Here is a 25,103-nt window from a genome sequence, read left to right on the forward strand (position 1 = left end):
AGTAAACACTTCTGTTTTCTCTCCTTTAATCCGCACAATCCTCCCATGAGATGACAGTCCCATTTTATAGCTTGGAAAACTGAGGCTCAGGGAAGCTTAGCAATTTGCTGAAGTCATACCACTTGGGAGAGATGAGATTTGAATCCAGCTCCGTTTAACCCTGCAGCGGTGCTTCTCCAGTTACAGCAGCCTTTCTCCTAAACTGAGCCTCGCTAAACTGGCCAGGCTGGGGCTGAGGCAAAGAGAAGCACCAGTTCTTGGGGTTTGATGAGTCTTCTCAAAGTTTTAGATTCCTCCATCTACTCTGAACTCGGTTCCTAGCAGAACGGTGCAGAGCAGCGCCGGCCCCCACAAGAAATGAAGGCTCTCAGGCACCACCCCAGGCTGACTGAATCAAAACCTGCATTTTCACAGGATGCCCAGGTGATTCACCTGCACCTTACAATTTGAGAAGTGCTGCTTTACAAATGACCCCTGCACCCCCCTCAACCCGTGTTGCTATGAAAACTTCCCCCACCTCCCGTCCCTTCCCCCAAAGCAAAGTGCTCTGCCATACACACAGGAGCCTTGGGGCCCAAGAGGAGAAAAGCGTTTTCCTTTTTTTTTTTTTTTTTTTTTTTAAGATTTTATTTGTTTATTTGACAGAGAGAGACAGCCAGCGAGAGAGGGAACACAAGCAGGGGGAGTGGGAGAGGAAGAAGCAGGCTCCCAGCAGAGGAGCCTGATGCGGGGTTCGATCCCATAACGCCGGGTTCGATCCCATAACGCCGGGATCACTCCCTGAGCCGAAGGCAGACGCTTAACGACTAAGCCACTCAGGCGCCCCGTGAAAAGCTTTTTCCAAAGACACCTTCTTAATCAAAATAACGCCTGGCACTTGGTGGTTTCTATGTGTAAGCCTCAAGGGTAGCTGGACCCCGTCCCCCGACAGCAGAGCCGCGGTGTGTTGGTACACGTTTAACAAGCAGCTCGGGGTGGAGCCCTGATTTGCAGCCCCGGCCAATTCCCATGGAGTAAGTCCCCTGACCCGGGCCAAGTCCACGCCGCCAAGGCGGTGTCCCGGACCGTGGCGCGGGAACGGGTGGCTCCCATGAGCGGAGGCACCAGCTCCAGCGCGGCCCTCGGCCGGAGCCTCATTTCTCTGAGTCAGGATCCTTCGTCTGAGAGGGGAAGCCACAGAATTATTTCAGCTAATGAGGACATAATGTTTCGATGTTGGCTTCCACAACCATTTAAATTTATCCATCTCTAATTAGTTTTGGAAAACTGAAAATGACTCGCCAAGTATACTCCGCAACAGCCTGTCAGACTGTAAAATTGTCTGTGCTGCCTGTTCTCTTGGAAAACAGAGGGAGTCTTGGGTTTGCAACAGAGAAGGGCTGGGAAGCCTGGGATCAGCCTCATGAATAAAACATTTCCAGCAGCTTCTAGATGGAAAGAGAAAGGAGTTCAGGAAAAGCCTGCACCATGTATTCCCCCTAATTCTTCAGTGTCTCTTCTTGCTCATCTCTCGAAAGGGACAGGCGAGGGCAGATGTGCAGTTCTGAGCTGGGAAGCTAGGAAGTCCACTTCGGAATCTGAGGAGGAGCTGGACTGACGGAGAGGAGAGGGAAGACGGCGTGGGCAAGGGGAAACTGGCAACAAACACAGAGGAAGGAAACAAAAACTATTGGACAAACATGGAGTCGGTCCATTTGGCTGTAGGAGAAGTTGTTGCTTCTTGTCATCATTATTAGCCACTACTCACGGAGCCCTTAGCATGGGCCAGGCTCCATGCTCAGCACTTTAAGTCAACTACCTTACTGACTCTTCACAGAAATCCTGTATCATTATCATTATCTCCCTTTCCCATGGGAGGAGACTGTGGTTTAAAAAAGTTGAAGACATTTGCTCAAGGTCACACAGCGGTAAGAAAAGGGGCCAGAACTCTAACGTGGGCCTGTCAGGTTCTGAAGCCCATGCTGTGAGTACTGCGATACATCACCTATAAGCCTGTGGGAGAGGCAGGGGCATGGCTGGCATGAAGATGTCCCTTCCTGAGGCAGGTTCCAAGAACCTCTGAGCAAGCAGAGAGGCCGAGGAAGGGAGAGGAGGTGGATCCCACCCCACCCCTCCCCCCAGGTCCTGAGGGCTGAGGGCTTAGTACCTCAGTTCAGACAGCCTCACCTACCAGTTCTAGCCAGCTCAGACCACTGCTGGGTGCCACACTCAGGCGCGTAAATGACATTTTTGAAGAAATATTGACAAATCGCTGCAAAGCCCAAGGGGATAACTAGACTATGAAGAGATTCAAAAGCTACCCTTGTATGACCAGGCCTGGTCCCTAAAAATCTCCCACGTGCAGTCCTTCATGCTCTTTTTCACTCCACAGGGACCGCAGAGGTCATTTGTCATAGAGGGCAGGGCCACAGGACAGAAGAAGCCGGGTCTCTGAATTACTGCTTGGGGACGAGCCCCCCAACTCATCAAAAACACTGAATTAAACTTTATGTGAGCAAGAAATAAACTTGTATTTAGCAAGCTTTTTTTTTGTTAAGATAGTCTTGCCAAAGCAACTGGAACCATTAGTCTTGAGAAAACTCAGAGGTAGAGGGCCATCATGATATCCGACCTCAAATATCTGATGGGCCAACATAAGTGACAAGATTTCTTGATGTTACTCCAAGGGAAGGAACTAAAACCAGGGCTAGTATCTGCAAGGAGACTGATCACAACCCAGGATAAGGATAAACATTCCTAAGAATCAGAGACGTTCAAAGATCTGGCTCCTACCCACCCTCTGACCTCCCCTCCCACCACCCTCGGCTTGGCTACCCACCCTTCCTTCTGACCCATGAGCATCATGGGCTCTCTCGTGCCTCTGAGCCAATAGGCATTAGATGCCTTTGCCTCAAACACTCTCCCTGACTCTTCCCAGGCCTTATTCATATATTTATTCAACAGCTGTGCATTGGTCCACACCGACTCCATGCCGGGCACTGTTCTGGGTGCTTGGGATACAAACCAGTGAACAAAACAGACAAAAATCACTGCTCTCATGGAACTTCATTTCTAACCAGAGATAAACACTGTGAAGAATGAACATAATAAATGAGTAAGAGCTCTGGAATAAAAAGAAAGCTGTAGCAAAGAAAGGAAGAGTGGGAGTTCTGGGATAAGAGGCAGGGGTGGTAATAGACAAGTTGCCATTTTAAGTAGGGTGGGCATGGCAATAGTAGGCCTCGTTGAGAAGTTGACAGTGAGCCAACAGTTGAAGGAGGTGAGAAAATTAGTCAAGGAATACCTGGGGGGAGAGCATTCCAGGCAGAGAGAAGGCCTTGAGGTGGAAGCATCTCCACTACGTTCCAAGAACAGTAAGGGGCCACCGCGGAGCACAGGTGAGTAAGAGGTGTTGTAGTCGGAGGGGGCATGAGAGAGGCACTGGGGGCAACTGTCACCTCCTCAGGGAGGAGGTCTTGGTGAATCCCCAAATCTGCACTACGTTTCTCTCCCTCTGTCCCAATATTTTCTCTCATACTACGGTTACCTTCCATGATGTATATTCATTTGCCAGGGCCGCCACAACAAACCACCACAACCATATCACCACCCACTTCTGAGGCCCGGAAGCCCGAGATCGAGGGGCCGGCGGCGTTGGTTCCTTGTGCGGGCTGTGAGGGAAAGACGTGTTCCAGTCTCTCTCCTTGGCTTGTAGATGACCATCTTCTCTGCTGTGTCTCTTCACATCCTCATCCTTCTGTGCCTGTCTCGGTGTCCACGTTTCCCCTCTTAAAGGTGGTCAGTCATACCGGATGAGGCCCATTCCAATGAGCTCACTTTCACTTGATTACCTCTGTAAAGACCCTGTCTCCAAATAAGGTCACATTCTGGGGTCCTGGGCGGGGGGCGGTTAGACCTTCAATATATGAATTTGGGGAAAGACAATCCAACCCACAGCAGACACTGTATGTTATACTTATTTGACAAATGCATTGAGCACCTATAGTCCCCACTGGACTGTTGGTGCCACCAGAGCAGGGACCAAGTCAATGTCAGCCACCTCACTGCCCTCAGCGTCTAGTGCAGTGCCTGGCAGGTGCTCAACTGCTATTTGGTGCTTCATATTTGTTGATGAAATGAAAGGCTGTTGGAATAAGCTGCCTCCAGAGGCAGTGGGTGCCTGACCCTGGAGCCACTGGGACAGAAGTTTGGTGGCCATTTGGCGGTGATTCAGCCATCACAGGGCGTGGGTGGATGGAGCAAACTCAAAATCTTTCCTCCGCACTGCGAGCTGTAATTCCCTGGTGTTCCTGAACGAAAGCCCTAAACTCCTTCTGTTCTGTTGCAGACCAGGTGAGCCACCTCCTCTTGTCCTTCAGTTCTGCCGAGTTCTTTCTTTCCATTTAATATCCTCTTGCCTCAGGGCTACCCCTTGAGGCTGTGCTGTGTTCTGTTGACAAATTAGAAGTCCTGCTGGGTCTCCAGCTTGATACTGCCCGTGAGCCCTTTGAAAGAACAACCAGGTAATCATTCCTGTAGTTTCAATGAAGCCGGGTTTATGGGCTCTCTTTTCTCCCTCCTCTCTCATCTTTTGTTCTAATGAGGCTACTCTGGGTGAGCTCTTGGATGGGGGCTGGTCCCCAGAAAGACCAAGCCATGATTAGAGGCTTGGAATCTTCAGCCCCACCCCACCCCCATCCATTCTCCAGAGGAGAGGGGCTGCAAATCGATCATGCCTCCGTGAGGAAATCCCAACAGTGCGAGGTTCGCAGAGCTTCCACAGTGGCAAACACATCCACACCAGGAAGATGATACACCCCAGCTCCATGGGGACAGAAGCTCTTACACTCAGGACCCTCCCACATCTCACCCTATGTCTATCTTTATCTGCATCCTTTATCATGCCCTTTAATAAACTGGTAAACATAGTTTTTCCCTGAGTTCTGTTATAACTCTCTCCAGCTATGTGACCTTGAGCAAGCTTATTTACCTCTCTGAGCCTCAGTTTTTGTAAATTGGGAATAATAATTCCATCTCCTAGCATCCCGATACGGATAAAGAGGATAATTCACACAAAGCTCTTTGCAATAGGCTTGTTACACAGCATGCATGCAGCAAGTGTTAGCTAATTATAGCAGCCATAGTCCTGCTAAAAATTACTTGAAAAATCGTTCCAAAATGACCCAACACACTAGCCAAACTCTGGTTCTGAATGACCTTGTTCCCAGAGTTTTGCTCAGACTTGAGACTTGGACAGTTGATACGATGAAGTTCAGGATGAAACTGGACCATTCCAGCAAAGATCTTGCCAATCTCTGTGGTGTTTCCTTATTGAGAATTAGACCCCATGGAGGGTGAAGAAGGAGAAAAGCTCAAAGAACCCATAAAGAGATATGTTGATAAATCTGGGGAGAGAACTTGGCATGCCCAGCAAACATTTACAGGCAAAATAGACATCCAAATCTCTTTGGAAAGCTTCTGAAAGGAGGAAGAGGTTGGCCTTGAAGTCAAGGTAAGATTTGGGTGGGAGAGGCAGGGCAGAGCCAGGTGTGCAGGAAAAGGAGGGACCTGTGGCCGAAGGAGAGAGTGTGTACCAGGGAGCGGTGAGCAGAAGTTTCCTTGCCTTCCATTCCTAGCCTGTTCCGCCTTCCTCTTCCCTTCCCAAAATAACTCAGCCCTTTGGCTAAGCTATCAGGATGTTCCAAGTCGGTTCTGCTTGCAGTGTTTCCCCAGCTAGCTAATTAAACATAGCACATTTAATTGAATCATAGTGAAGCCCATAGCTGATGTCTCTACACCCGGAGGGGAAAAGGTGGATTGTGATGAAAACCAACTGAGTCTTACTGGTGCCAGCTAGCATTGTGTAGAGATTTTCAAACCTCAGCATAAAAAGCATGATATGGGAGGCAATATCATGTATAGATTAGAGTAATCTCCCAAACAAGAGAAGAGAAGATATCCCTTTTATACAACAACAGTTCAGTAAATTTTGTTTAGCTTGCGTAGGATACAGTTAATTACAGTAATTTATCAAAGTGGCATAAGGTGGTATTCACACACACAAAGAGTATTTTCCCACAGTTGAAAATCCTTAGTTTTATATAAGCTGGAGCTAGTACTAATTGCATTTTCACTTGGGTAGATAAAATCTTTAACAACTCCGGAATAACTAAATGCTCTTTGCTCAATGATGTGGATCAGGATGATTTACAACACCTTTCACACAATCATGCTAATTTTGCTTTCATATGATTAATTAAAACAATATGCTCACTCTTCCTCAAGTGGAGTTAGGCGCCCAAGGAGTTGGCTTTTATTACCAGCAATAAAAGCAATTTCCACACATTGTCGTCAAGAAAGTGGTAAGTACACGGGGCCCAATGGAGAGTCTTTGTCAAGTTCAACATTGTTCTTTGGAAGGCAACGGTGGTAGTCTGATGGGCAGATAAGAGGTTTCTAGGACTTTAGAGTTGGAACGGACTTAAGAGGCAATCTCATGAAACCCCCCATTTCACAGATGAGAAAACTGAGGTGGCCAACATGTTGTCCCTAGCTGATAAGGCTCCATTTGGGGCAGAACTGATATCAGTATCCAGCTACCCTGATATTTAACCCAGTCTTCTGGAGAAAGCACTGGACCGGGAGTCAGCAAACCTGGATTTAAGACCTGATTGTACTGCTGACTCACTGCAGGACCTTACAAGCACTGGGTCTCTCTCTCACTTTCCTCTTCTGTAGAATTGGGATGACAGTGCTTACACTAACAGTCTTCTAAGATAAGAGGGCCATGAGACAGACGAAGTTCATGTGAGGCACTCCTCTTGCCATTACCCCCATTTGCTCCTGAATTTGCCAGACCACTCTGCTTCAATGCCTTTTCACCCTCCGCTCCCCAGGCTCCTCAAAAGGGGCCAGCCCTCTTGTTTTCTCCTGCTGGGGGAAGCTGATGGCTGGGAGACAGAAGACCCCACAACTAATTAGTGGCGAAGTTGGTTTGGAGCCCCATCACTGCCACCTCTGGATGCTGCCTCCTCCCTATGCCCATTCCTCAGACCCCTGCCCCCTGGCATGAATGACAGTGGATGGCAACTATCTTGGGTAGCGATCCTTAACCCTGAGGAATCCCTACTCTACCCTGATGTTTTGGTTCATCTAGCCAGTCCCAAAAAGGGGACCCTTTTTCATCAGGACCTCTGATAGCAGATTCAAATTCTCAAACAGTTAAAGATATAAAGGACTTCAACCACCTTCGCTTTACGGATTGGAAAGCTGAGGCCCAGAAGGAAAGAAAAGAAAGCACGTCCAACATGCCAGACATCTCTTAGGATGCTTTCTCAGGTCACCACATTGTCTTCAAGGGCAGAAAAGACGTATGACTTGTCCAAGGTCACCTGGCTGCTAAGGGCTTAATCAAGACTCACTCAGGACTGCTCTGTTTTCCACGCAAATGCCAGCCCTCTCTGAGGCTTTCTCCCGACTATTTATGGAGCGTGAGTGTCCAGTGTGAACTAAGTGTTTTATGTGTATTAATTCATTGTATACTTTGAATAACCCTCAATGGCGGCGGGGGGAGGGATATTACTATCACCCTTACTTTGGAGATGAGGGAAGGGAAACAAAGAGGTAAAGTCTCCTGCCTGAGCTCATATGACCAGTGAAGCCAAAGGCTAAGATTCAAATCCAGGCATGGTGTCTCTGGAGTGCACAATCTGAACCTCTGTACTCGACTGCCACCTCCAATACACTGGCTCTCCTGAAACTTCTGTTAGGTCTGCAAGGTGTTTGGACCTTAATGCAGCAATGCTCACCATACGAGCATAAAATAAAGTCACTTAGGAGATGCCAACTACAGGTGTCACAAGCCTTCAAACTGATAGCACAAAGACTTAAATGGACCTTCAAGAGTTCTTGCTTCCCTCCAAGGGTCACTGGCTCTGGCTTCACAAACGCAATTAGCATAATGACAACATGCTAGCAGCCTCGGTCTCCATGCTGCCCGCGAGCCTGGCTGCCTCCCACGGCCTCCCCTCTGCTTCACGCTCCACTGGAGAGCGCAGACAGCTGTGTTCATCTACTGAAGAAGTCTTAGAAACCACTCCTTGTCCTGCGCCCTTGTCCTGTGGACTGCTCACCAGAAAGACCCATGGGTTTCTCCAAGCTGGCCTGACATTCAAAAGAAGTAAAAGCAATAGAGTAAAAGCCATGGGTGACGTGGGGTAATACAGCAGAAAAAAAATGGGCGTTTTATGAAGTTAAAAACATTAGTTCATTCATTGAAGATGCTTATTATCACCGTTTCTCTCCTTCCCAACCTCAGTACTTCTAAGCAAAGATTCCAGAATTACACCAGATAACCAAATGTTTTTTCTAGATTCTTTAAAAATGAAAAAAAAAAATTACAAGGATTTGTATTTCTTTTTTGCAAAAAAAGAAGGAATTATACATACTTCTACAAAACAGCCGCAAATGATTTTGTCATCCTTTGAAGATGATGTCAGATAAAGAAAGAAAAAATAGAAAATACTTTCTATAAACCTTGATACTAAGACTCATGCTTGGGGCACCTGGGTGGCTCAGTTGGTTAAACATTTGACTCTTGATTTCAGCTCAGGTCATGATCTCAGGGTTGTGAGATCAAGTCCCAAGTCAGGCTCCGAGCTCAGTATGGATTCTGCTTGAGATTGTCTCTCTCCCTCTCCCTCTGCCCCTCCCCACCATGCGCTCATGCTCTCTCTCTCTCTCTCTCTCAAATAAATAATCTTTAAAAATAAAAAATAAAAAGACTCATGCTCGTGGAGAAATGCTAAGACTGTGTGCTTGGGCGTTGGGCTCCCTGGGTCTTATTCTCGTCCTACCACTTACAAATTGTGTGCCCTTGAGCAAGTGACCCGTCTTGGCCAGCTTTACTCTCTTCCTCTGTAAAGTGGGGATGATACTAAGAAGTTGACCAATGTCATGGGATTGTTATCAGGGTTAAATGAGATTATGTATATAAAGGTTTCAATAAATGTTGGTGGTTATCGGCACGAGATTATTTTTGTCAACAAATACAGTATTTGTTATATTCATGAGACTTCTACTGGAAGAGACAGAAACCAGCTGAAATTAGTTTAAACAAAAAAGAAAGGAAATGTAACGGCTGACTCATCGGAAGGCACACAGGTGGTGCTGGCCCCAGGCTAGCCAGGATCCAGGAGCTCAACCAGCATTAGAATCGCTCTCTATTCCACACTCTAGATTTCATGTCGGCTTTGGTCTATGAGTTGTCCTCAGTGTCTCAGGCTCCTCAGGGATCAATTCCTACAGCTTATGACACAGGGAGCAGGCGAGACCTACCACTTCCACCTTCAACTCAAAAAATTCCAGGGAAGAGGGGCGCCTGGGTGGCGCAGTCGTTAGGTGTCTGCCTTCAGCTCAGGGTGTCATCCCGGCGTTCCGGGATTGAGCCCCACATCAGGCTCCTCTGCTGGGAGCCTGCTTCTTCCTCTCCCACTCCCCCTGCTGTGTTCCCTCTCTCGCTGGCTGTCTCTCTCTCTGTCAAATAAATAAATAAAATCTTTAAAAAAAAAAATTCCAGGGAAGTGATATGCCTTTTCCAGTGGCTCGGGAAAGAGGGGGCTATAATTGTCTACCCCATCTGAACCGCATGGCGCACGAGAGAAGTTTTCCAAAGGAAGACAGCTGCACTACGCTGGGCAGAACTAGAACAACAGATGTTCGTTACACCTGTTATTAATATGTGACCTAGCTTGTCATGAACAAAGTCCCTTTAAAGAGTATACACTACCTATGCCTATTTATAATATTCCATATATACACGGGTTATCCAACAAACAATAGAAATGAACCATAAATTGTATAGATTTTGCAAACAGAGATTACATGTATCTTTCCTCTATCCTCCACATTGCCGAGCACAGAACAGGCTCTCTAAGAAGTATTTGTGAGGTAACTAGTCACTTAGCTCTGGAATCAAATTGCATACTGTACTATTTGGGATGAATTAGATTATGCTTCAGTTAAAAAAATACCCTCCCCCCATCTCAGTGATTTAGCATGAGTTGGCTTCTCACCCACACAAAGTCTACTGTAACACCGGTGACTTTACAGCGCAACTGTCCTAAGAAGATGCTCAGAGACCCAAGCTAACAGAGGCCCTATGGGCCTGCAGTGTACCCTTAATAACACAGGGCTCCTCAGTCAACATGGAGAAGACAGAGATCTGGTCGTCAGCTTGGTGGGGCAGGGGGTCTCTTACTGGCAATTAAGTCTTTCACTCCAGAAGTGGCCCATATCATTCTGCTCACAGCCCATGGGCTAGACCCAGTCACCAGCCCCACGTGCTGCAGAGAATTGGAGAATGTCCTCTTCCATATGCTTGGAAGGAGAAGAGAATCAGATATGGGTGACTTCTAGCCCAAATCAATTAAAATAAAACCATATTCTATAAAAATGATACCCCAATTTTTAAATATTAAGATCTCAAGAAAAGAAAGTAGCCTAGAACTGATTAATAGGGCTTTCCTGCTACTCCATCACTGAGCACCGTCCTCACATTTCTGACTAAACCCATGTTACAACCCAGCAGAGACTAATTCCATTTGAAAGTTCAAAGTTTATTTATTTTGCACGCTCCACTATTAGACAGAAATGACCTTCAAAATCCAACTGAGCATACAATCTTACTAGAGGCAACTGACAGTTCTTTGCAAAAGTCTTTTAAAGAAAAAAAAATATGCCTACTCTTTGACCCTGTAATTCCACTTCTGTGGTTGAACCTGAGGAAATAAGCATGGATGTGCACACAGATTTCGCTACAAGGATGTTCCTTGCAGCCCATTTTTAACAGGGAAACGTAAGAATTGACCTAAATGCAGCAACAATGTGTTGGTTAAATAAATTCAAGTGTGTCCTCACATCAGAATAATAGGCATCCATTAATAATCACACCATGAAGGTGTATTTATTAATATGAAAAGAGGTTTGTGGCACATTAAGGGGGGGGGGGAAGCAGGCTATAAAATGGTACATGCACCACATATGCCTGGGAAAGGTTCTAGAAGAAAATATATCAAGGAATTAATAACATTTGCTCCTGTGTGGGTGGGATTATGAGTGTTTTTATTTTCTTCTTTGCTAGACTATTATTTTCTGCTCTTACGAGTAATGCTGTTGAAATAAGAAAAACAAGGTAGTTTAAATTATAAATAAATAATATGCTTGGGCCTATCACACACCCACTGCTCCTAATGGGGCTTTTATCTTAGAAACTGACTGCAGGCAATCAGGTTCTTTCTAGTCTTTACTGCTACTGTCACTCCCGGTGACAATAATAGCAAGAGAATTTGGGAGAGACAGTACTTCCCAGTTTATAAGCGCTTTCATTTTCACAACCCCCTCCCACAGGTATAAAGGGAGGGCGTATAGGTCTTGCTGTCCCCATTTGACAATTAAAGCTCGAAGCCATTAAGGGACTTGCCCAAGAATAGACTACACCAGAATCCAGGACTCTTCCAGCCACTACACTGTTCGTCACGGGATTCTAGTGGTGCCATTCACTTAGAATATACTGTGAAAAGCGCCCCCTGGAGTTGTGCAGTGTCCAGTCCTGCTCAAAACCTTCCTGGATGGCCACGGGTCTTCCTACACGAATTAGACAACCTGTGTCAATAGTGGATCACAGGTAAATAAGCAAATCTGTACTCTACAGATATTTCCTGAGCACCCCTCTAGGTTAGCATTGTTGAGGCACCTGAAGCTATTAAGCTTGGCCTGATTTAGGCAGTGAAGAGATAGTTGAGGGTCCTGAGTAGTAGAATGATGTGATCAGAGCTGTATCTTGGAAAGAAAATTTGGGTAAAAATAAGAGTCAGTGGAGGTGAGCAAGACCAGAGGAAGCAGGGAGACCAATGAGTTACGAGGCAATTACCATCATCTGGACAGGAAAAATAAACACCTAAACTAAGGCTGAGCCCTATGTTATCTTAGCGATTTACATAATGACCCCGTTGAATTTCAAACTAAGCCAATGAGGTAGGTACTGTTTTTACCCCCATTTCTGAGGTTAGGGTTCAGAAGAGTTAGGTCATCTGCCCAAGGTTGCCCAGCAACCATGTGGCTATGATTCCAATTTAAGCCCATGGCACTTCAAATCTCATCACTGAGCCATCATGCTAAAAATGAGAAAGAGAAAGTGGATGGCTTATCAACTTAACATGGACTGCTATATAAATAGGATATCACATAAAAACCTTATGGTCACCACAAATCAAAACCCTCTAATAGAGATGCAAAAAATAAAGATAAAGGAATTCAAGCACATCACTAAAGAAAGCCACCAAACCACAAAGAGGAGAGCAAAAGAATAAAAGAACAGAGAAGAGCTTCAAAAACAACCATAAAACAAGTAACAATAGCATAATAAGTACATACCTATCAGTAATTACTTTGAATGTAAATGGACTAACCAACCGCGCCAGTTAAAAGGCAGAGAATGACAGAATGGATAAAAAAAAAAAGTAAGACCCATTTATATGTAAGAATTTCAGACCTAAAGATACTTGCAGATTGAAAGTGAAGGGATAGAAAAGCATTCATCATGCAAATGGAAGTGAAAAGAAAGCCAGGGTAGCAATATTTGTAAAAGACAAAACAGACTTTAAAACAAAGACAAACAAGAGACAAAGAAGAACACTACATAATCATAAAGAGAACAATCCAACAAAAAAAAATATAACAATTGTAAATATTTACACACCCAACATGGGAGCACCCGTGTATAAAAACAACTTTACACGAACATAAAGGAAGAAGTCAATTGTAATACAATAATAGTAGGGGACTTTAACACCCCACTTACGTCCCTGGATAGATTATTCGGACAGAAAATCAACAAGGAAATAGTGGCTTTGACTGACACATTGGACTAGATAGATCTAACAGATACACTCAGAACATTCCATCCAAAAACAGCAGAAGACACGTTCTTTACAAGTGCACATGGAACATTCTCCAAACTAGATCACACGTTAGGCCACAAAACAAGTCTCAAAAAATTCAAAAACATTGAAATTATATCATGTATCTTTTCCAACCACAACTCTATAAAACTAGAAATCAACCACAAGCAAACATCTGGAAAGAGCACAAATACATGGAGGCTCCCAGCCTCTCTCTATGTCTACTGGATTCATCCATCTGGATATCCCATGGCAGTCCACATTTCTGGAAGTGAACTCATCGTCTCCCCCTGTCGTCATCATCATCCATTTAACTATCCATCTTCTTTAATTTGTTTATTTTAAATATTTATTTTCTTAAATTCCAGTACAGTTAACACACAGTGTTATATTAATTTCAGGGGCACAACATAGTGATGCAACAATTCTCTACATGACTCAGTATGCATCATGATAAATATACTCTTAATCTCCATCACCCACTTAACCCATCTCCCTGCTCCCCTCTGGTGACCATCAGTTTGTTCTCTATAGTTAAGAGTCTGGTGTTTGGTTGTGGGGTTGTTGTGGTTTTTTGGTCTCTTTTTTTTTTCTTTGCTTGTTTCCTTCAATTCCACAAATGAGTGAAATCATATGCTATCTGTGTTTCTCTGACTTATTTCACTTAGCATTATATCCTCTAGATCCATCCATATTGTTGCAAATGGCAAGATTTCATTTTTTATGGCTGAGTAATATTTCAGTGTGTGTGTGTGCACGCGGGGGTGCACACTACATCTTCTTTATCTGTTCATCTATTGATGGACACTTAGGTTAGTCAGAGATAGTAGACCCATTCCTAGGAAATTAAAGCATGATCAATCAGCACTTGGTGGATGAAGGCTGAGTGGACAGGACAGGAATCCTAATCAAAGTGAAATGTAGAAATAAAAAAATCATAGTTTGATGAAAACTAAAGAATTCTAAAACTTACTGTTGGAAGAGATCGGGACATTCATTAGTGCTGGGCACCAAATGCCAGGTGCGCGATACCACCGACCGCACTTTCTGGCCCCTGCGCTTGTGCAGGGCCAGAGGACGTGTGCTATCCAGTGAACTGTGAGAGCGCATGTCACCAATCACTTCTAGGCCACGCGACTGCCAGTGAGCAGACTGCCCACCCCCCACCCCAGCACTCTCCTCCGTCACTTCCGCCACAGCAATCTGCAGCAATTGAAACTGGCTGCTCCATCTCCCAGAGTCCCAGACCAAGGAGACACCGAAGCGAGCCTTAGCTGACCCACAGTGACCCTGTGGCACAAATGAGAAAGAAATCCGGCTGGTACAAAGCCTTCAGTGGGACCTGGATAGGGAAACTGAGGAGCCAAAAAGGAAAGAGATCTGCCCAACATCATAGAGCTGGCTACCTAGAAGGAGGGGGCAAGATGCCCGGCCCCTGCGGGGCTCTTGTCGTTTAGACCTCACTGAGCGGGTCATACATCTTGCGGGCCGCTCTCCCTTCTAACCGGAAGCCTATTCTGCTTTTGTAAATTCAGGCAAAGTCTGAATTACACTCCTCATTGTCTAATTTTTACAGACTGTCTCCTAGTGCACCACACTTAGAACTCCATTTTCTAGGGAAATAGAGACATAGAGGGGGGTCTGGAGGGGTGGGAGAGGGAAACCTGCTCTATTATTTATAGAATCGAGGCTAATTTAATTAAGTTTTGACAGAAACTTACTCAATTCCACAGACAGTTGCCACCCGTTTCTCCCGCAGTCTGGATTTCCTCACAGTAACTGACTCCGCTCCATCTTCCTCTTTGATGTATGAGGCTATAAAACAGGGAGTGAGCAAGTCACCTTCGAAGAGGCCTTTTGTCATTGCAATAACTAGAAGTAATTTATGGGCACCTGGAATTTGGGTTCTCTGTCTCTGACTCGGCAACAGACTGAAATCACAATCTGAATGCTGGCAGCCAATCAGAAGGTCAAAGTGACTCTGAGATGTATCAGTCTTCTAGAATCTAGGGTAAGGAGACAGCAATGCCCACACACAGCAATGAAATCTCAGCAAAGATTTTAGACCCAGGCGGCCTTTGGGGTATTTGGAGTGTCCTCTGATACCCTCCCTTATCCTGATCACCAACCAAGTCCCTGCCATCCGTCAAGACCCAGTTTCATTACTGCCTCTTCTAGGAAGTCCTCCTTGACTACTCTAACCCAGACATGGACTGTATATATGTGACTGTACAATTATATTGGCACCTGTCACCCTCTCACTTGGTGCATGCTGTTTATGTATGCAGGTCCAGACTCTACAGGTCATTGTTCGTTCTGTAGACTAAGTTTCATCTCCCATGTCACTGACCAGTTAGTAGCAGCTGCCTCGAGTGCTGTAGGGAGAACTCTGAAGGTGCATCTGGCTTCCGTGGTTAAGAGCGTGATGACTGATTGGCAAAGTCTGCAATGGGCATCAGCTGAAAAAGGAGAAGGTATGCCCTTTGTTTGACCTCGGTGCTGTATATAGTAAATTCTTTAAAGATCAATTCCGTAATGTACACTTACTTATATTCCCAGGGACATTTGCCTAGGTACACAATGCATGCCCAAAAATTCTTTGATGAATAAGTATTTCCCATTTTAACAATGACCTAACTTTAATGCATTAATCATATGTATGCTAATTATAATCCTTTCAAACAGTCCGCACACATATGCGGAGACCGGCCTCCCCTCAGAAATGTTTGCAAAGCTAGATTTTCTGTGAGGGATGGCACTTGGCAGACCAGCCTCCTAACATCTCTGAATCTGAAAATATTAATACCTTTCAAACTCCTAGCCTCTGTACAGTAATTAATGATTTTCACAATTTTTGTATATCGTTCCTCATTTGATCACAACATAAGTTTCATGAGATAAAAATTACTTCTATTTTATAGCTTTGAAACAACTTATTTAGTAGCATAATGATTAGTCAGGACCAGAAAAGGTAACCCAGCAAACATGAATCAACTCCCCATAAACTAAAATAAGCATTTAAGGGCTAGGCCAGTGTTTCCTATAGTTTTTTTCCCCACAGAACACCATGGGTTTTTTGTGGTCAGATAAGGTTGGAAAACACAGCAGGTTTCCCTACGGCAGGACTCCTCAGAGCTGCTACCACATTAATGCACTTGGTGAATTGCACAGAGGACCCTCGACTTGAAATATTTCCCACCTATTTGACTCTAGAACCCCTTTAACAAAAAAGCATCTGAGTCCTACAAAACCTTTTGGGAAATGCTTGCCTGGGGTCATCAAACTCCTAAAGTTATCAGCCGGGGCACTGGAAGGAAGCAGAGTAGTTAAGAGCCCAGGCTCTAGAATGCAACTGGGTTCAAGTTCTGGCTCCAGCACTTCCCGGCCGTGACCTCGGATGATGCCCAGCCTTGCTTCCACGCGTGAACATGCAGATTCTAACAGAGCCTCTCCCCCAGGGTCCTCGGGAAGACTGAGTGAGAGGAGGCAGGTAAAGTGCCTACCTCAGAGGAGCACCGGATAAATGTCAGCTGATAGTATGGCCAATGAGGAGGAAGGTCAGAGTGGAAATCTACGTAAAAACAGGACAAAATGTTGCAGGTCGGGCTGCATGGGAAGCGTCTCCACAATGGAGTCTAGAGCGCAGGAGCTTTATTGAGGAGGGCTCCTGAGGTCTGCATCTGTGGAAGGGAAGGGCGGGGAAGGGGTGGAGGGAACGTGGAACTGTGATGCAGCCCAAAGACAGCCAAACCCACAGGGAGAGATGCAGAGCTAAAATGACCCTTCGGAACTGTCCCCAGTTGGGCTGAGAAGGCTGGGCCTTTATAACCCCATATGGATCAATCGCTGGACATGGGTCACCCCAGGAAGGCCTCACCTTGGGCATGATGACTCTCTGCAACTCAGGCAGTCCCCCCAGGGGCCACCAGCACTCCCAGCAGCTGGGACAGGTCCTCCAGCTCCCCAGAGGGGCATCTAAGCAGCACATGCATTGACCTGCACACAGCACAGTGTCCACCATGCAAAGAAAAAAAAATCAAAAACTAAAACAAAGCAAAAGCTTCCTCTGATCCTCTGGGAAGGAAAAAAGGGCAATCTGCAGACATCAACCAAATCTAGTCATTTATTCGTTCATCATTTATTAATGCCTACCATATGCCAGGCCCCAGGGCTTAGGGCTTATGAACCAGGTACTGATTCTATAGCAATAATAATAATAATGTTTTCTCCTGACTTTTTAAGGCATGAAAATAAAGACAGGGAAACAGAGAAGGAAGAGCTATCCAAATCACTTGAAGCCAGGATGTATTCTCAGGTGATCAGTCACCTGTCAGCCCGGTATGAAAAGGTGTTAATTTGAATGAAGAAAGGGACACAGCAATTTTTTTCCCCACAGCAATACATCAAGTTGTTCTCCCGGTGACTTAGCGTGCTTGGCAAACTGTGTGCGCTGCACAAAATTGAATTCCCAGGTTTGGGGAAGCCTGGGCAGGCTCGAGGTCCATGAGGATTTATCGCTTTAGGTACTTAAAATGCCTCTCACTAAATTTGTTGTGACCTTCTCCCCCTGCCCATGGCCCCAAGTTAAACACAGCCTGGGGCTGAGCAAAGGTTAACAGCACACCAAATCAAGCAAAAGCAGCCCCAAGGAGACAGGTCCCTGTGCAGCAGAGGAACGGCAGCTTCAGTGCCCACCCAGCCCTCCAGCCTCCTCTCAATCTCTCCATCTTTTTTTTTTTTTAAGATTTTATTTATTTATTTGACAGAGACAGCCAGCGAGAGAGGGAACACAAGCAGGGGGAGTGGGAGAGGAAGAAGCAGGCTCCCAGAGGAGGAGCCTGATGTGGGGCTCAATCCCAGAACGTCTGGGATCACGCCCTGAGCTGAAGGCAGACGCTCAACGACTGCGCCACCCAGGCGCCCCTCAATCTCTCCATCTTGTGTCTTCACTGTTCTCCCTAGTGGCCCCTGGAGCACCGTTCTCCTTTAGCATCAGAGGGCTCTTGCTTTTCCCTCTAAATGTCTTACCTGTTTAGGCCGAGTCTTCTCAAGGGGTCAGCAAGATAGTCTGCAACTCACAGTTTACGTTTGCACAGCACACTACCATTCTCAGCCTGCTTCTTGGCCTCACAACTACCCAAGAGGCAGGAACTGCCGAAATGATAACTCGTACTCCAGAAGTGAGGGCCCACAGAGGCAAGTCACTTGCCCAAGATCACAGGGCAAGAAAGGCAGGACATAAGCCAGGCCCGCTCTGCCACAAACCGGCCCCCACTCAGCCAAAGGGACCAGGCCATGCCTCGGCAGTGTGCCTTACACTTAGTAGGACGACTGACCCAGGTCATGCCCTGGGGGGATTACCTGGGAATCCACAGTGAGAATGGCCAGCCTCCCAGACGAGGCTCATGTCTACACTACTGTGCAAATGTATTATCCAAATCGAACACAGTTGGAGAAGCCAGAGTGGGGTTTTTCCCCCTCTTTGTATAACTATCAAGCCAACGCAACAGATTAGAATTTTGAAATAACGTAACGGATTTTTTTTAACCTTCACCATCCCAAGGGAATTTAGGGAATTATCATTTTCCAAGCTAGAATATTTCTCTTGTCAGTTAAATTTCTTGTCTTAAAATTTTCCCAAGCATAATTTTCCGAATGAGTTCTTGGCAGGTATTTATTCTACACGTTCTCTTTCGCTCGCGCAAATACCCGCTGAGCATCCGCCGTAGGGAGGCGCTGTGCTAAGTGCGGAGGGCCAGGCTGGCGACTCCCCGTCCCCCCTCGCCGGGTCTCACAAGTTTGGTACGGTTATTAAACAGGTATGTACAATGCAGGATTTAGAAGCATTGCTCTTTGTGACTCTGCTGGTGGGAGTTTAAAATAGTACAACCTTTATGAAGAGCAATTCTGACAGTAGCTAGGGAAATTTTAAATGTGAATAACTTAGGACCCAGCCGATGGAAAAGTAAAACAAAGCAAACTACACTAAAACAACAGACGCTAATGCAAGGGCAGAAAGTTACAGGTATGAAAATATTCATTTCAACATTGTTAACATAGCCAAAAAAAAAAAAGAAAAAAAGGAGGAGGAGGAAGGTAAGGGAGAGAGGAAGAGAAGGGGAGAAAAGAAGGTGGAGAACTTAAAAATTGCAGTGTATTTATACCATAGATTGCTAGGGAGGCAATAACTACGAGGCATCTATCTACACTGACTTGAGAAAATGTGTATAAAGTATGCTAAGTGAAAACAAGCAAGCTGGAAGACAATGCATATGCCACACATATCCATGTTTGAGGATTCGTGGATCTACCAACACTGGCACGTGTATATACACGTGAGTGTGTATGTATTAAACTCAAAGGAAAACAAAAACAGGAAGCGTACAGACCAAACTGTTACCAGTGGATCTCTCCGAGGAGAGGAACAGGGGTGGTTTAAATGGACAAACTTCTAGGGTGCCTGGGTGGCGCAGTCGTTAAGCGTCTGCCTTTGGCTCAGGACGTGATCCCAGCATTCTGGGGTCGAGCCCCACATCAGGCTCCTCCGCTGGGAGCCTGCTTCTTCCTCTCCCACTCCCCCTGCTGTGTTCCCTCTCTCACTGGCTGTCTCTCTGTCAAATGAATAAATAAAATCTTTAAAAAAAAAAAGGACAAACTTCTGAACTATTTGCAAAGTAACGACTTTTGTCATTTTAAAAACCCAGTTTAGCAAAATAAAGAGCACTAGATGCTCTGATGGTGGAACTTCTGACCGCCAAGGAGGAGGGAGTTCCCCTCACTGCTTGTCATTTCCATCCGCTTGTCCCACCATCTCCAGCAAGCCCTAGCAAGACCCCAAGCATCCTGCGATTTCTAACCCCACCTAGTGGCAGACAGGTGCCAGCCAGGCGCCCACGCCGGTAGGGAAATCCCGTTTTGTAAAAGGAGGGCGATGGGGCGGACTTCCTAGCTAAATGCCGCACAAAGATGAGTGACAAAATGGGCCCTGGAGAGCCCCACTTACTTCACGGGTCACTGAGCGCAGCAAATGAGCCAAGTCTGTGTAGAGGCTACGATTCCCAGTCCACACACTCATTTGTGCAAGAAACACAATTTCTTTTATTCTTATGACTCAGCTAAACTTGTATTTTGAGTTCTTATTGTGCCAGGAGGACAAAAACTTATTTTCAGTCAATATAGTACCTCTGGGTCCCCTACACACGTTTACCTACAAATAACACAAGGATCGTGTGAACGTTCACGGGTAGGGGAGTCTCTAGGCGCCTGTGTGCGGGGAGTGAGGTCAGGTCTGCACAGGATTCTTTGAGATGCCCCTGTGGCTTCGCACTGGGCTGCTTCAGGCCCAGCAACTCCCCTCGCTTCTGAGTGGGGCACTCTGTGCATGGCCTGCCCCGCCTCTCCAACAAGACTGGCTGCACCACATCGCTCTCCTGAGAGCCCAGGGGGCAGGATATGGGCCATCTCTCTCCCAGACCCACAGTGGACACAGCTCTCACCATCTCTCCACACCACGGGACAGCTTTCCAGTCCGGATAGGGCCATGGGGGGCTGTAAATCCCTCCATCTTCCAACCCTGCCGAAGTCAGTTGATAGCATGAAAAGCCTAGAAGCTCGGCCTCAACCTCCCCTGAGGCGAGGAAGCTCCAGTGTAGCGCAGAACAGAGCACGATGCAGGGATGGGGAGAAGGAAAAAACAGAAGGGAGGAAAGGAAGAGGCTAAGTGCCACGTGCAAATGTTGTAGCATTGTGGTTCAAGGTTTGGTTATTGGCATATGATCGTCTAGGTCTGAATTCCCATTTGAGCACTTGTGGGTCAAATAGTGGTCCAACTACTTCATTTTCCTCCAAGGGTTATAGTATCTACCTTTGTGGGCCATTGTGGGAATTCAGTGAGATAAAGGGATACAAATACTGAATCAGTCTTTTCCTTCCCTCTCCATTTACAAATAAAGACGGAAATTCGACATTGGTCCATTGCAATTCAGTTCAGAGAGCTTTACACACCACCTCTGCCTGAAAGTGGAAAATGTCCACTGTCTCAGCATGAACCTCGTGCTGACATCACTTATTCTTCTGAAAGGTAAATGGGTAGTGTCACCTTCTACAGGTGGGCTTCTAAAAGGAGTTTCCAGGGCAAGACCTCTTCAGGAATTATAACTTTTCCCAAGGCTGAGAGAAGCAATCGTTGGCACTTAATGGCAGTATCTATTCAAGCTTCCTGAGGCCTTAACCTCAAAGACTTTGCTCACAAAAGCCTTCACAGAGATAGAGCCCATGAAGCCTTGAACCAAGGGACAAGTCTCTCCCTAAAACGGCAGAGGTTTTCCTAGCCTCTAGATGCACGGGACTCACTGGGAGAGCTTCCATAGGCCTGGCATAGTGGCCATGAATCTGCATTTCTAACAAGTTCCCGGGTAATTCTGATGTGGTTGGTAGGAGACCGTTCTCTGAGAACCACTGGATTAATGAGAAACACAGCTCAATAGAAGGGCCAAACTTATTTTAGAACACTCAGACTGACGGGGATTTGCATATGTAACTCATTGTCCCTGGGGTAACATTACAGATATCTTACAGGAAAGNGTGCAATGATCTTCAGCACACCTTGCTCAAGAACAAAGGTCCTAGTTATTAACATTCATCATTCCCATTAGAACAGAAAATGTTACAAGGCTGGTACCCAGGAAATTTCAGGCCTCAAAAGGAAGAGTTTCTCCCAAGTACTCCCAAATACCACTCCATATAAACCACCCAGACAGGACCGTTTGTCCTATAATTCTACATACACACGTCCTCCCACTCATGCTCTGAAGTTCAAGATTATGCCCCCAGCCACTCTCATCTCTTCTGTGGATGGGTCCCTTCTTCCAGACTCAGCAGGGCAAGGCAACCACTGAACCAGTCATCTGCCAGCTCACAAGAGCCAGCTCATCTAGAAACTTCCCCCGATCCATGGGCCCTACTCTCTACTGTTTCTGATTAGACCAGGAATTAAAGGATCTGGCCCAAGCCCATCAGATCACTCCTGGGAATCTGAAATCAAGATTCAGAGACATCTAGTCAATATCCAAAATTAGCGGGACTGATCATTATGAGGGGGCCAGAATTCACCAGATAGCCCGAGGCGCAGAACAAACTATCCACGGGAGATAAAAGAACAAAGTAACTGTGCACAGGTGGAACGAGAATTGACAAGCCTGTCTCTGTGGCATTCAAGACCGCAGATTGTATCTCTTCCCGAGGCCTTCCTCGTCCCCACCCTGGGGCTCCATGTGACACCTGACGTCTTCTACATTATTTTCCCTTTCCTACTTAAGTTAGCTCCAGTCAGAATCCCTCATTGATTCGGTCACCAGCTCATTACTGAGCACCCCAGCTGAGCCAGGTGCTGTTCTTGGTGCTGGAGAAATGACGGTGAACCCGCAGACCCATTCCTGATCCCATGGAGCTGACCCGCAAACACTTCTATGCTCTGTAGCCCAGGGCACTTAGTACAGCCCCTACACTTGCCCCAGTAGAGAGAAACGCGCACACAGAAAGAAAAGTTATCAGAAAATATACCGAGTTACAGAGCAGCTACTATGTGCCAGGCACCCTGCTAAGTGCTTCACGTGCACTTCCCCTCAATGAGGCAGGTACTGTTATCACCTGCATTTGCTCAAGGACACACGACATTCACACCTATGTGGTCTGAATCTTCAGAGCCATGAAGAGACAAGAGGGAGAGAAAGGGCCAGAACAAAAGCAGACATGGGGGGAAGACACACGCACACACACACACACACACACACACACTTGCACTCACATACGCACGCACACACGGAATTCAGGCCAGCTACATCAGCACAGACTCAGGCATCGTCTTGTGCTTCATCAGGAGCTGGCCTCTCTGCTTCCCCTCCACCCTATTAGGAGACAAAAACCAACCCCTCCCTCTTCAGCAATCATCTTGAGGAGTAGTTGGGCTCTGTAATACTTTAATTGGACAAGAGCCTTCCAAATGTGCCCTCCTGAGAACAGCAGGGATGCATTTCCACCTGCCTTTTAGAAAATGTGCCCTCCCTGGATTGCATATGAATGCTCTTAGAGAAATGCCAGAGAATCATTTTGAATGCTTTCCACCAGCGGGTTGGCACTTACCCACTGGATGCCTCCCTGGGAGCCCCATTCAGGTTCCCTCTCACTTCCGACCCTGTCTGCTCCTTGCAGACCCAGGAGGGCAGAAAGTAGCTCTGACCCAGGTGGGCAGAAGGAGGGCTCTTTCTGCCAACAGCCCCTCCCTGCTCAGGGTGGTGAGCAAAACACGCAAGCCTGGCCAAGGCTTTAGGACCTGTTGAGCCTGGAAAGGACACGGGATCCTAAGAAGCAAGACAGAATGGGGGAAGCAGAGTGCAGAGACCCACTGTGTGCACCTCATCTTCCTCCTCTGTAAAGCTGAGGTCCTCCAATCTGCCCAGCCTAGAAACAGATACCATTCACTGAGCGCAGGCACTCTGCTAAACAACAGCAGCACAGTATTTTTAAAAACCCTAGTATGTAGGGGCACCTGGGTGGCTCAGTCGTTAAGCGTCTGCGTCTGCCTTCAGCTTAAGGCATGATCCCAGAGTCCCGGGATTGAGCCCGGCATCAGCATCGGGCTCCCTGCCCCGCTGGGAGCCTGCCTCTTCCTCTCCCACTCCCCCTGCTTGTGTTCCCTCTCTCGCTGGCTGTCTCTCTCTGTGTCAAATAAATAAATAAAATCTTTAAAAAAAAAAAACCGTAGTATGTAGAGATAACTGTCCCATTTTATGAATGACAAAACTGAAGTTCCAAAAGATACAGCTTTTTAAAAAAAAAACAAAAACAAAAACAGAGCGGGTTCACATGGCTAGTCCTGCTTCACATAACTAGCAAAGGCAGAACGGTCCCTTTCCAAATTCCACGCTATTAGCCACTAGCTGGCCTCCCTCAACGTGTGTTTAAGCGAGTAAAGCTGGCTGCTGAAAGAGGAAAGGGCCAAGCCACTGGCTGTCTTTGCCTTCATAACATGCCGGTATTGGACCTGATCGGCTAGGACCCGCCTTCCTGACCTCCCCCATCCCCCCATCCCTGAATTATCTCTTCACCCAGCTGTAGACTGCTTGGGACCATTTTCAGAATCCTAAGACAGGAGGCTTAACCCCAGAACACCTCAGCTGCCCCGCAGCCCGGCTAGTTCACAGAGCTCTGAAACAAACGCTGACAAATCCATAGCCCATCATCGTGGCTAGAGATTGTTAAAAACAGAACTTGGAGATGAGCTGAGGGAATTGGGACGTGGAAAGCGGTATCAGAGTTTAGGCTTCCAATGCTCTTGAAGGAACACTAGGAAACATCTGCCTTAAAGACCCCTAGAGTGGAGCTTGAGGATACATTTGGGGAAACCTCTTCAAAATCCTTTGTCTCCCGTCCTCTCTGCTGGCAAATCCACTCACACTTTCCATTTAGTGTTTCCTGCTTGGCTCTCATATGGCCGCAGGGTGAGCCCTCTCTCCACTTGTCTGTCCTGAATTCTCAATGTTCTCAGCAAAGGAGAACAAAAACAAAAACAGCCAAATACTATCCAGTCCTCTATGCAAAAATAAAGCCTCATTGACCCATGTATCAGAAACGGAAAGATATGCTTTTTTTTTTTCTGAGTATCTTCTTTATTTTCTTTCCAGCTTTTACTGAGATGTACTTGGCATACAGCACAGTGTACGTGTAAGGTATACAGCGTACTGATTTGACTTCCACGTTGTGAAGCAATTACCGTGATACGTGTAGTTAACATCCATCACCCTACATAGATACAAAAAAAGAGACAGAAAAAGAGAAAAACATTTTTTGCCCTGTGATAAGAACTCTTAGGTTTTACTCTAACAACTTCCAAATATACCACACAGAGTGTTAACTGTAGTCATTATGTTGTATGTTATATCCCTAGTACTTATTTATCTTATAATCGAAAATTTGCTCCTTTGGACAAACTTCATCCAATCCCCCCCCCCCAGCACCTCCCTAGAAAGACATGCTTTTATCTCATATCAGACATGGCATGCTTCCAGGTACAGAAGGGAACAATGAACATCTTAGAGCTAACTGTGACTCAGACGTCAGCTGGGGTCTCTCTGTTCATCATCCAGAGAAGACAGAACGGAAGCTCGG

General features: G+C 46.3%; 1 long non-coding RNA gene across 1 annotated transcript; it reads right to left on the reverse strand.

Moving 5' to 3' along the window:
* Window positions 1-4,436: 4,436 nt before the first annotated feature.
* On the reverse strand, window positions 4,437-14,914 carry LOC103664551. The gene is made up of 3 exons (XR_569066.1): window positions 14,832-14,914; window positions 14,660-14,753; window positions 4,437-4,484 (listed from the first exon to the last, which is right to left on the reverse strand). It is a non-coding gene; the product is annotated as an uncharacterized LOC103664551 (long non-coding RNA).
* Between the last annotated feature and the right edge of the window lie 10,189 nt (window positions 14,915-25,103).

This window comes from Ursus maritimus, unplaced genomic scaffold, assembly GCF_017311325.1.
Source record: "Ursus maritimus isolate PB19 unplaced genomic scaffold, ASM1731132v1 scaffold_15, whole genome shotgun sequence".
Classification (NCBI taxonomy): Eukaryota; Metazoa; Chordata; class Mammalia; order Carnivora; family Ursidae; genus Ursus; species Ursus maritimus.